Source organism: Anomaloglossus baeobatrachus, chromosome 1 (genome assembly GCF_048569485.1).
Source record: "Anomaloglossus baeobatrachus isolate aAnoBae1 chromosome 1, aAnoBae1.hap1, whole genome shotgun sequence".
NCBI lineage: Eukaryota > Metazoa > Chordata > Amphibia > Anura > Aromobatidae > Anomaloglossus > Anomaloglossus baeobatrachus.
Window position 1 is genome coordinate 453,116,315 of NC_134353.1, and position 13,654 is coordinate 453,129,968.

A 13,654-nucleotide genomic window follows, 5' to 3' on the forward strand; every position below is an offset into this window, starting at 1 on the left:
CAGGGGTGTAGCCTGGGCGGAGTCTCAAGGGGCCCCAAAATTTTGCCAGTATGGGGCCCTGAAATTCCTAGTGGCGGCCCTGCCCCTCAGTCTAAATGAGCAACTCAACTTTGGTTGTTTCATCCGAATATTGTGTTTTGATGGGTTCTGGTTGGGATTCTCCTTGTGAGTTAATCTTGGCACGTATCAATTTTTTTTTACTAATTCTTTAGGGGATGCTTAATTTAACAAGGTATCCCGCTCCTTTTAGGATACAATTGATTATGAATGGGGTGGTTGTCCAACCCTTCTCTCTATCTAATGCTCTGTATAAGGACATTCTGTGAGAACAGCTCTGCATTTGGCTCATTGTAGCTATAGTAAATATAAATAAGTTACAGTTAGGTCCAGAAATATTTGGACAGTGACACAAGTTTTGTTATTTTAGCTGTTTACAAAAACATGTTCAGAAATACAATTATATATATAATATGGGCTGAAAGTGCACACTCCCAGCTGCAATATGAGAGTTTTCACATCCAAATCGGAGAAAGGGTTTAGGAATCATAGCTCTGTAATGCATAGCCTCCTCTTTTTAAAGGGACCAAAAGTAATTGGACAAGGGACTCTAAGGGCTGCAATTAACGCTGAAGGCGTCTCCCTCGTTAACCTGTAATCAATGAAGTAGTTAAAAGGTCTGGGGTTGATTACAGGTGTGTGGTTTTGCATTTGGAAGCTGTTGCTGTGACCAGACAACATGCGGTCTAAGGAACTCTCAATTGAGGTGAAGCAGAACATCCTGAGGCTGAAAAAAAAGAAAAAATCCATCAGAGAGATAGCAGACATGCTTGGAGTAGCAAAATCAACAGTCGGGTACATTCTGAGAAAAAAGGAATTGACTGGTGAGCTTGGGAACTCAAAAAGGCCAGGGCGTCCACGGATGACAACAGTGGTGGATGATCGCCACATACTTTCTTTGGTGAAGAAGAACCCGTTCACAACATCAACTGAAGTCCAGAACACTCTCAGTGAAGTAGGTGTATCTGTCTCTAAGTCAACAGTAAAGAGAAGACTCCATGAAAGTAATTACAAAGGGTTCACATCTAGATGCAAACCATTCATCAATTCCAAAAATAGACAGGCCAGAGTTAAATTTGCTGAAAAACACCTCATGAAGCCAGCTCAGTTCTGGAAAAGTATTCTATGGACAGATGAGACCAAGATCAACCTGTACCAGAATGATGGGAAGAAAAAAGTTTGGAGAAGAAAGGGAACGGCACATGATCCAAGGCACACCACATCCTCTGTAAAACATGGTGGAGGCAACGTGATGGCATGGGCATGCATGGCTTTCAATAGCACTGGGTCACTTGTGTTTATTGATGACATAACGGCAGACAAGAGTAGCCGGATGAATTCTGAAGTGTACCGGGATATACTTTCAGCCCAGATTCAGCCAAATGCTGCAAAGTTGATCGGACGGCGCTTCATAGTACAGATGGACAATGACCCCAAGCATACATCCAAAGCTACCCAGGAGTTCATGAGTGCAAAAAAGTGGAACATTCTGCAATGGCCAAGTCAATCACCAGATCTTAACCCAATTGAGCATGCATTTCACTTGCTCAAATCCAGACTTAAGACGGAAAGACCCACAAACAAGCAAAACCTGAAGGCTGCGGCTGTAAAGGCCTGGCAAAGCATTAAGAAGGAGGAAACCCAGCGTTTGGTGATGTCCATGGGTTCCAGACTTAAGGCAGTGATTGCCTCCAAAGGATTCGCAACAAAATATTGAAAATAAAAATATTTTGTTTGGGTTTGGTTTATTTGTCCAATTACTTTTGACCTCCTAAAATGTGGAGTGTTTGTAAAGAAATGTGTACAATTCCTACAATTTCTATCAGATATTTTTGTTCAAACCTTCAAATTAAACGTTACAATCTGCACTTGAATTCTGTTGTACAGGTTTCATTTCAAATCCAATGTGGTGGCATGCAGAGCCCAACTCGCCAAAATTGTGTCACTGTCCAAAGATTTCTGGACCTAACTGTATATCTCCCTCCATCTCCCACCCTATATATATATGGTGCCATACCTATATTGAACAAAAATGTTCTGCATGCCCTTTTATTGGGTAGCAGGGATATTATAGGGCATGTCAGTATTTAACTGGATGCACCCTGACTGCTGTGCCCAGGCAGTACAGGGTTAAGCATCTTATCCATGTCTGATTTTACACACCCTCCCCTTATAGGTTGTTGCCCAATGGAATTGTTCCCAGAGTTCCAAAGTTTTTCCCCTATATAAAGTCCCTCTCTTCCTGATTCCGGTCTCTCCTCACTTTGTAAGAACCGGATTAAGCTGGTGAGAGATGTCTGACATGCTGGGCGACGCTGTCAGGGACAGGATCAGGAGGGAAGGGGACGCATGGCTTGCTGCCATTCTAGGTGAGCAGTGTTCCCCCCCCCCTCCTGAGGCTCAGACACTACAACCGGGTGGCAGGCGGCCTGCCCGTTCAATCCGCCCTCTGGAGCATCTGAGTCCCTCTGCAGGAGCGTCTCAGTGCAGGCGTGGGGGGCACATGCGAGCCTCGCACACGGGACGCGCGCACGTGCCTTGTGTGAAGCCCCGCCCACCCGCCTGACTCCAACGCACGCAGCGGCCACAAGCCTTACCTGTGCTACAGGCAAAGCGGCACTTCCATCGTTAACAGTAACGCTCCCTGCTCTCCTGCCATCGGGTGTCCCCCCAACGCTAAAGCGCTCTGCACCTCCTCCACCTCCTGTAAGGTCTAATCCCTCTGCTATGGGAGGCCATAACAAGCGCAGCTCCTCCTCAGCAGAGGAGTGTGCTGCACAATCAATACCCCCCATGGCCACTGCTCACCCTTCCCTCCCACCCTGCAATGCCTCAGAAGTATGCAGGGTGGGATCTGTGGCGACCAGCCACTAATGTTGCACCCCAAACACTGCCACAGCTAATGAACCCTCAAGGAGGGATTGCTTCGCATCCTGCAGCAGCTGTAGTGATGGCTTGGCCTCCTGCAGCACCTGCGGTGATGGCTCTGCCTCCTGCAGCACCTGCGGTGAAGGCTCTGCCTCCTACAGCACCTGTGGTGATGGCTTTGCCTCCTGCAGCACCTGCGGTGATGGCTTTGCCTCCTGCAGCACCTGCAGTGATGGCTTTGCCTCCGGCAGCACCTGCAGTGATGGCTTTGCCTCCTGCAGCGACTGCGGTGATGGCTTTGCCTCTCACAGAGCATATGGTACCCCTGTCCCACCTACTCAATCTGCTCCCTTGGTGGATCACACAGCGGGTGCTGGAAGCACGGCCCACGGTCGGCGACGCCGTGGGCGCGGTAACCACTCTGCTGCCTCCTCATTAGAGTTGAGCGCGGTTCGTGGTTCGTGGTTCTCCAGTTCTAGGCTCGAGTGATTTTTGGGCTGTTCGAGATCGAACTAGAACTCGAGCTTTTTGCTAAAAGCTCGATAGTTCTAGATACATTCGAGAACGGTTCTAGCAGCAAAAAGCAGGGCTTTTTACAGCTACAGTGAGCAGGAGCCATCGCTGGCAGCCTGCCACAAGCTGGTAACCAAGATAAACATCGGGTATCCAAGCAAAGCGCTTTGGTTAGTAACCCGATGTTTATCTTAGTTACGTGCAGGAAGCCCACACTTTCCCGCTCAGCTCGCTCCACCCCCTCCTGCCCGCGGCATGTACACATACATACACATACACAAACACACACACACACACACACATCCACCCCCCCCCCGACCGCCCGCCCGCTCGCTCGCTCGGCTTACCTGCGGTGATGAAGTCCCGCCATCCCGACCTCAGCGCTGTCACTGTCCTCCATGGCCGCCGCTTGTCACATCACCTATCGCTTCCGACCCGAGACTGACACTGGCGGTGACGTCACGGACCTCTCGCGATACTTGATGTGAAGGCGCCGGTCATTGACCTCAGTGACAGGGGCTGTCAGTGTGCTGGAGATCAGCGCAGGTAATGTACCTCACTGACAGCAGCACTTGTCACCCCCCTGCAGTGACCTGGGCTGACCCATTGATGTTAGCTCAGGTCACTGCACTGCTCTCCCAGCCAATGGGGAACATCCTGCTCTTCATTGACTGGGACAGTGTGCATCGTCATGGCAACCCCTTGGATTACACCAGACCTGGATTTGTTTTTCAATCTAATAAATTGGTTAAAGAGGGAATGTTTTGGGGAGTGTTTTTTCAAATAAAAATGTGTTTGTCGTGTATTTTTTTTTTATTACTGACTGGGTTGGTGATGTCGGGTATCTGATAGACGCCTGACCTCACCAACCCCAGGGCTTGATGCCAGGTGACATTACACATCTGGTATTAACCCCAAATATTACCCCGTTTGCCACCGCACCAGGGCGCGGGATGAGCTGGGGCGAAGCACCAGGATTGGCGCATCTAATGGATGCGCCACTTCTGGGGCGGCTGCGGCCTGCTATTTTTAGGCTGGGGAGATTCCAATAACCATGGACCTCCCTAGTCTGAGAATATCAGGCCCCAGCTGTCTGCTTTACCTTGGCTGGTGATCCAATTTTGGGGGACCCCTACGTGTTTTTTTTTTTAATTATTTATTTAATTTAAAATAACAGCGTGGGGTGCCCTCAGTTTTGGATTACCAGCCAAGGTGAGGTTGCCAGCTGTGGTCTGCAGGCTGCAGCCGTCTGCTTTACCCTAGCTGGCTACAAAACTAGGGGGAACCCTATGTCATTTTTTTTTCATTTTTTTGGCTAAATACAAAGCTAAGCACCCCTTAGTGCCACATGAAAGGTACCAAAGGGTGTTCCACTTTTTCTCCATTTTTTTCTCCACTTTCTCTCCACTTTTTCTCCACTTTTTCTCCATTTTTTTCTCCACTTATTCTCCACTTTTTCTCCTCTTATTCTCCACTTTTTCTCCACTTTTTCTCCACTTTTTCTCCTCTTATTCTCCACTTTTTCTCCACTTTTTTTCCACTTTTTCTCCATTTTTTTCTCCACTTTCTCCACTTTTTCTCCACTTTTTTCTCCACTTTTTCTCCTCTTATGCTCCTCTTAATCTCCACTTTTTCTCCACTTTTTCTCCACTTTTTCTCCACTTTTTTCTCCACTTTTTCTCCTCTTATGCTCCACTTTTTCTCCACTTTTTCTCCACTTTTTCTCCACTTTTTCTCCACTTTTTCTCCACTTTTTCTCCACTTTTTCTCCTCTTAATCTCCACTTTTTCTCCTCTTATGCTCCACTTTTTCTCCACTTTTTCTCCACTTTTTCTCCACGTTTTCTCCACTTTTTTCTCCACTTTTTCTCCTCTTATGCTCCACTTTTTCTCCACTTTTTCTCCACTTTTTCTCCACTTTTTCTCCACGTTTTCTCCACGTTTTCTCCACTTTTTTCTCCACTTTTTCTCCTCTTATGCTCCACTTTTTCTCCACTTTTTCTCCACTTTTTCTCCTCTTAATCTCCACTTTTTCTCCACTTTTTCTCCACTTTTTCTCCACTTTTTCTCCACTTTTTTCTCCACTTTTTCTCCACTTTTTCTCCTCTTATGCTCCACTTTTTCTCCACTTTTTCTCCACTTTTTCTCCACTTTTTCTCCTCTTATGCTCCACTTTTTCTCCACTTTTTCTCCACTTTTTCTCCTCTTATGCTCCACTTTTTCTCCACTTTTTCTCCACTTTTTTCTCCACTTTTTCTCCTCTTATGCTCCACTTTTTCTCCACTTTTTCTCCACTTTTTCTCCACTTTTTCTCCTCTTATGCTCCACTTTTTCTCCACTTTTTCTCCACTTTTTCTCCATTTTTTTCTCCACTTATTCTCCACTTTTTCTCCTCTTATTCTCCACTTTTTCTCCACTTTTTCTCCACTTTTTCTCCTCTTATTCTCCACTTTTTCTCCACTTTTTCTCCACTTTTTCTCCATTTTTTTCTCCACTTTCTCCACTTTTTCTCCACTTTTTTCTCCACTTTTTCTCCTCTTATGCTCCACTTTTTCTCCTCTTAATCTCCACTTTTTCTCCACTTTTTCTCCACTTTTTCTCCACTTTTTTCTCCACTTTTTCTCCTCTTATGCTCCACTTTTTCTCCACTTTTTCTCCACTTTTTCTCCACTTTTTCTCCACTTTTTCTCCTCTTAATCTCCACTTTTTCTCCTCTTATGCTCCACTTTTTCTCCACTTTTTCTCCACTTTTTCTCCACTTTTTCTCCACTTTTTCTCCACTTTTTTCTCCACTTTTTCTCCACTTTTTCTCCTCTTATGCTCCACTTTTTCTCCACTTTTTCTCCACTTTTTCTCCACTTTTTCTCCTCTTATGCTCCACTTTTTCTCCACTTTTTCTCCACTTTTTCTCCTCTTATGCTCCACTTTTTCTCCACTTTTTCTCCACTTTTTTCTCCACTTTTTCTCCTCTTATGCTCCACTTTTTCGCCACTTTTTCTCCACTTTTTCTCCACTTTTTCTCCTCTTATGCTCCACTTTTTCTCCACTTTTTCTCCACTTTTTCTCCATTTTTTTCTCCACTTATTCTCCACTTTTTCTCCTCTTATTCTCCACTTTTTCTCCACTTTTTCTCCACTTTTTCTCCTCTTATTCTCCACTTTTTCTCCACTTTTTCTCCACTTTTTCTCCATTTTTTTCTCCACTTTCTCCACTTTTTCTCCACTTTTTTCTCCACTTTTTCTCCTCTTATGCTCCACTTTTTCTCCTCTTAATCTCCACTTTTTCTCCACTTTTTCTCCACTTTTTCTCCACTTTTTTCTCCACTTTTTCTCCTCTTATGCTCCACTTTTTCTCCACTTTTTCTCCACTTTTTCTCCACTTTTTCTCCACTTTTTCTCCTCTTAATCTCCACTTTTTCTCCTCTTATGCTCCACTTTTTCTCCACTTTTTCTCCACTTTTTCTCCACTTTTTCTCCACTTTTTCTCCTCTTATGCTCCACTTTTTCTCCACTTTTTCTCCTCTTAATCTCCACTTTTTCTCCTCTTATGCTCCACTTTTTCTCCACTTTTTCTCCACTTTTTCTCCTCTTATGCTCCACTTTTTCTCCACTTTTTCTCCACTTTTTCTCCTCTTATGCTCCACTTTTTCTCCACTTTTTTCTCCACTTTTTCTCCTCTTATGCTCCACTTTTTCTCCACTTTTTCTCCACTTTTTCTCCACTTATGCTCCACTTTTTCTCCACTTTTTCTCCACTTTTTTCTCCACTTTTTCTCCTCTTAATCTCCACTTTTTCTCCACTTTTTCTCCACTTTTTCTCCACTTTTTCTCCACTTTTTCTCCACTTTTTTCTCCACTTTTTCTCCACTTTTTCTCCTCTTATGTTCCACTTATTCTCCACTTTTTCTCCACTTTTTCTCTACTTTTTCTATGGTCGGTCTACCCATTAGCTCTGCCATGCATAGTGTAGCTCTACACCTACTGCACATGTTACTTTATGATTGACATCTCTTTCGTACCAGAGCTGTCTAAGTCTACTCTGACCCCATATTTGTCATTACTATATTGTCCTTGTACTGTATTATGACATTTGTATCATGTGTTTCATTTCTTGCTGTGTTGCAATTTTTTTGCTGCATCCCAATTGTACCTCTACATTGTTCGAGTTTATGTTATTGTTCTCTCACTCTTATGTGATACTGATTATTGTCATTTTTCATGATTACATGCAGATAAGTCCAATCTGACGAAGGCTCAGGCCGAAACGTCATTTGTAACTTGTTTTGGACAAAAACATATATGCTTATGAAAAAAAAATTTTCTTAATACGGACCAATAAAGAGTGATTTTGCATTACTATCCGTTGTGACTTACTGACTTAGTCTGGGAGATATAGAGTGCCGAGGTTACTCACTAATTTTATCTATTATTACCTCTGAGCACCTATATACCAGTGAGCAGAGCTTCCTCTACAGTAGTTCTCCTGATTAGGCATGCCCTTACCTCATGAGCAGGGCATTGCAGCTTTGGTAGCAACCATTACGACATGGACTCTGCTGCTGTGGACCCGGGGAGAGTGAGTGCAGATTCATTGCACCCACACTCCTCACATGAAGGGTCCGCACTCCTAGAAAATGGGGGATACGTTCCCTGAGTGTCTCCCCCCCATATTCTAGACGGTCCAGAGTCGTCGTGGGACCCCTTTATTTTTTTTCTTACAATAAATTGGTGAAAGAGGAAATGTTTTGGGGACTGTTTTTTCAAATAAATTTCTTTTGTCGATTTTTTGTTTTTGTTAGTACTGACAGTTTATGATGTTGGGTATCTAATAGACGCCATGACATCACAAACTGCTGGGCTTGATCTCAGGTGACTTTACAGCTAGTATCAACCCGATTTATTACCCCGTTTGCCACTGCACCAGGGCACGGGATGAGCTGGGGTGAAGCGCCAGGATTGGCGCATCTAGTGGATGCGCCACGTCTGGGGTGCCTGCGGCCTGCTATTTTTAGGCTGTGAAGGCCCAATAACTATGGACCTTCCCACCCTGAGAATACCAGACCACAGCTGTCCGCTTTACCTTGGCTGGTGATCCAATTTGGGGGGTCCCCTACTTTTATTGTGTAATTATTAATATTTATAAAATAATTATAAAAAAGAGCCTGAGGGGACCTCCACATTGGATCCCCAACCACGGTAAAGCTGCCAGCTGTGGTTTTCAGGCTACAGCCGTCTGCTTTACCCTAGCTGGCTATCAAAAATGGGGGGACCCAACGTAATTTTTTTTTTTTAACTATTTTTTAAATAGAAAAAATGAATGGGCTTCCCTGTATTTTGATTGCCAACCAAGGTAACGGCAGGCAGATGGGGGTGGCAACCCATAGCTGTCTGCTTTATCTGCGCTGAGAATCAAAAATACCGCGGAGCGCTACGTCATTTTTTTAAAGATTTATTTTTACAGCACTGTGATGTCCAGCAATCAAAATACAGGGAAGCCCATTTTATTTTTAGTTATTTAAATAAATAATTAAAAATAATATATGTTAGCTCCCACTGCATTTTTTGTATTGCTAGCTAAGGGTAATCCAAGCAGCTACTGGCTGCTAACCCCCACTGCTTGGTGTTACCTTCACTGGCAATGGAAAATCCAGGGAAGCATTTTTTTTTTTTTTTGCCAAAAAGCTACAAAAAAAGGACGTGAGCTTCGCCATATTTTTGTATGCTAGCCAGGTATAGCAGGCAGGTGCTGGAAGAGTTGGATACAGCGCCAGAAGATGGCGCTTCTATGAAAATGCCATTTTCTGAGGTGGCTGCAGACTGCAATTCGCAGCAGTGGGGCCCAGAAAGCTCAGGCCAACCGGTGGTGCGGATTCCAATCCCAGCTGCCTAGTTGTACCTGGCTGGACACAAAAATGGGGCAAAGCCTACGTCATTTGTTTTCTAATTATTTCATGAAATTCATGAAATAATAAAAAAAGGGCTTCCCTTTATTTTTGGTTCCCAGCCGGGTACAAATAGGCAACTGGGGGTTGGGGGCAGCCGTACCTGCCTGCTGTACCTGGCTAGCATACAAAAATATGGCGAAGCCACATAATTTTTTCAGGGGGCAAAAAACTTCTGCATACAGTCCTGGATGGAGTATGCTGAGCCTTGTAGTTCTGCAGCTGCTGTCTGTCTGTATGGAGAAGAGCAGACAGCAGCTGCAGAACTACAAGGCTCAGCATACTCCATCCAGGACTGTATGCAGAAGTTTTTTGCCCACCAAAAAAATGACGTGGGCTTCGCCATATTTTTGTATGCTAGCCAGGTACAGCTGGCAGCCACGGGCTGCCTCCAACCCCCAGTTGCCTATTTGTACCCGGCTGGGAACCAAAAATATAGGGAAGCCCGTTTTTTTTAATTATTTCACTTATTTCATGAAATAATTAAAAAACAAATGACGTGGGCTTCGCCCTATTTTTGTGTCCAGCCGGGTACAACTAGGCAGCTGGGGATTGGAATCCGCAGCACAGGTTAGCCCGAGGTTTGTGGGCGCCTCTGCTGCGGATTTCAGTCCGCAGCCGTCCCAGAAAATGGCGCTCTCATAGAAGCGCCATCATCTGGCGCTGTATCCAACTCTTCCAACAGCCCTGGAGCCGGGTGGCTTGTTGGGTAATCATGAGTTAATACTGGCTTTGTTTTACCAGCCAGTATTAAGCCAGAGATTCTTAATGTCAGGCACGTTTGACCCGGCCATTAAGAATCTCCAATAAAGGGTTAAAAAAAGACACCACACAGAGAAAAAATACTTTAATAGAAATAAATACACAGACACATTAGAGACTCCATCTTTATTACCCCTGTCAGCCCTCCACGATCCTGCTCTTCTGTCTTCTTTCTTTCTAGTGTAGTAGTAGTGACGATTGTAGTGAGGGGCATCACTTGGGGCTGGGGAACCTCCATCCTAACTACAATGCTCACTACAATCGGGAAGCAGCGTGCAGCCTTCACTCCGTGAGTGATCACTGCTGGCTGCTAGCGGTAACGCTGACAGACGCGTTACCATAGCAACGGTGCTCCCGGAGCCGCGGTTAGCGGTGACGTCACCGCTAACTGCGTTGCTATGGCAACGGTGATCTCCGTTAATGACCGGCTGTGTCAGCCGGTCCCTAACGGAACGGGGAGTCGACCGTGTGCTAGAGCATGTCGCCGGTACACGGCGATACACATATGTGCACCGTGTACCGGAGAGATGCACTCGCAGGTCCTACATGACGTGTCATAGTCATGTGACCAGTCTGTAGCCAATGAGATAATAGCCACGTGACTGGTCACATGGCTATTTTGACGTCACGATAGGTCCTGCTTCTCTGCTGGCAGTGCAGGTCACCGGGAGGATTCAGCGATCATCGGATGGAATAGCGGCAGGAGACAGAGTGCAGAAGGGATCGCGAGGACCGGTAAGTGTTATGGCAATGTTTATTAACTGTTTGTGTACATTTATAATGCATTTTTATGTGTTTGTGATTGCCTCCCATTCTAGCCTATACGTTCGAGTTCGGTTCGTCGAACGTTCGACGAACTGAACTCGAACGGGACCCCCGTTCGGCGAACCGGCCTCGAGCCGAACCGGGACCGGTTCGCTCATCTCTACTCCTCATCCTCTTCGGATTCCTGAAGCCCATATAGGCGTAGTCGCTACAATAGGGATTATGATCGACACTCCGGCTATTCTACGTGCCGGTCCAGGTCCTCTCGCAGACGCCATCATTCCCGGTCCTCAAGTTGGCGTTCGCCATCAACCATGGCGGATTCGTCTGATGAGGCTGGAGTGTCCTGTAGGCACTCTCGACGCAGATCAAGCCACCAGAGGGATGCCGAGCCATATGTAGACCAGTCGCACGTTTCAGCAGTGGCTCCAAAGATACCACTTAATGCTACAGATCCTCCAGTGATCGGTGAGTACAATTATTCGGGGGCTTGGGCAGGGCCTGATACAATGGCTATGTCATTACAAACACTGCTAGCACATATTAATACACCGGGTAATAAAATATTAGTTAACCCTTTATTACTTGGCCGACAACCTGAAAAGAGACCCGATTCCCCTCCTCGTGCCGATATACATAAGGACATATTTTTTTGTGGTATTTCCCCCTTGGGCTCGCACCTTGATACCGAAATCACTCATAAAATATGGGCTAACGACTACATTGACATTTGGTCACTTGTATCTACTGAACAATTCACGATTGACAAAGACCGTGGGCTGCCGATCGACCTTTTGATAGGAAACCCAGAGTCGCCAAAACAATTAACAATTGGCTGCAAGCCTTTTTTGTTCTGGGTTGTGTTATGGGTCAAAAGCACCCTGAACGTTGTTATGAACTTTTTATATATGCCGATTCAATTTATAACTCGTTCAAAGCGCATGGTAGGTCGGCTTGGTGGCGCTACGACGAAGACTTTCGTCGTCGTTTAGCACTCCAACCCCATTTAGGTTGGGGTGTAAAAGCTACGGATTCCTGGTTGCGTTTGATGATGACTCCGAAAACCCCCTTTCCGTCCGCGGCTCTGGCAACTCCGTCGGTTCCGGTTCAGTGGCTGTGCGTAGACCCGGCACATGCTGGTTGTTCAATGAGGGTCACTGCCGATTCTTCGGTCTCTGCAGATATAAATGTCGCGGGCGGGGGGGACGCCACTGCGCTGTGCTCGCTAACGCTCGGGTCCGGCGCTGCTGCGGCTGCTCGGTGGCTCGAGTGGTGGGCCGGATCCGGGGACTGGAGCGGCGCTCCTCGCCCGTGAGTGAAAAGGGTGGTCGATTTGGAGGATTTAGTCCGTGACGCCACCCACGGGTTGTGGTGAAGGTGGGCACCACCGCTGCTGGTGACGGGGATCTCGGGAGCGATGGTAGGGAGCAGCTGGGATGTTGTTTTCCCCCTCCGTGGGTAGGGGTCGGTGGTCCCGGCGCCCGGTGGTGGGACGGGGAGTCAGGGTTGGTGAGGTGCAGGGTTGCAGGGACAGCGCGGCGCGGTGCCGGATGGCACGGGTGTGCTCACTCAGCTAGAGATGCACAAAGTCCTCGGTAAACCAAATGGCTGGATGGACGGGTCCCGCAGCCGGCTGCAGTGTCTCTCCCCGGACAGGTGATGGCGGCTGTATTTCCCTGCACCTTTGTGTAGTTGTTTGACTACGATGGATTCCCAACGTTAGTCCGCTCCCCGGTGTATGGGTGCCGGAGGAGCCCGTTTGCCCGCAGGCGCTAGCCCTTGGGTCTCTAGCCTTAGGCGGTAGCTGTTTACCCTCACGGTGTGGGCAGTTGCCTTCAATCGGGTCTTTGGCTGTTAGGAAACCCCTGGGGTTCCGGTCACACTCGGATTTGACTATTGTCTGCCGCTCCAAGCCTGGTCGGAGTCCGACGGCCATGCCTGTGTGTGCTGGCTTCACTTCGCTCTCCGGTCGGTACCGGCAGGCCATCGCCCGTCCCCAGTCCTACGGTTCTGCGTTGCTCCACCACTCCTGCAGACGGCAACCACCGTCTGCCAACCTTACTGTCAGTGCCTGGGCCACAAACCCAGACACCCTAGTGTTTACTCCTCTCACTTCAACCTCCTAGACTGTTCTCCAACTTCTAACTGACACTTTTCCCGCCTCCAGGACTGTGAACTCCTTACTGGGCGGGGCCAACCGCTTGGCTCCGCCCCACCTGGTGTGGACATCAGACCCTGGAGGGAGGCAACAAGGATTTTGGGTTTGGCTAATGTTACTGTCTAATGGGGGGTGGGGTGCTTGTGTGTTATCTGTGACGACCTGGCTAGGCCAGGGCGCCACATAAACATGAGTGCTCCAATTGTGGAGGCTCACAAGCTGCAGTCAAGTGCCCTCGCCCTTCTCCAAAATTGCCAGCTAAATCGTCGTCAAACCCGTCTGAGCATAAAGACCCCGGTGAGCGTAATCGCGATGGGGCCGTGGCTCGACCGTTACCCCAATAAAGAGGCTGCAGCGCAGTTGCGCTTTGGCTTCAGTTTTGGGTTCTTTATCCCCTTCAACCTTACCAGACTCCCTCTTTGTGCCCAGAATCTTAAGCCCGCGCATGAACTCCATGACGTTCTGCTAGACAAGCTTAAAACTGAGTTAACTAAAGGCAGAATTAAAGGCCCCTTCCTTTCACCACCATTTTCCAACCTACAAGTGTCTCCTCTCGGGGTCATACCAAAAAAAGAGCCTGGAAAATTCCGTT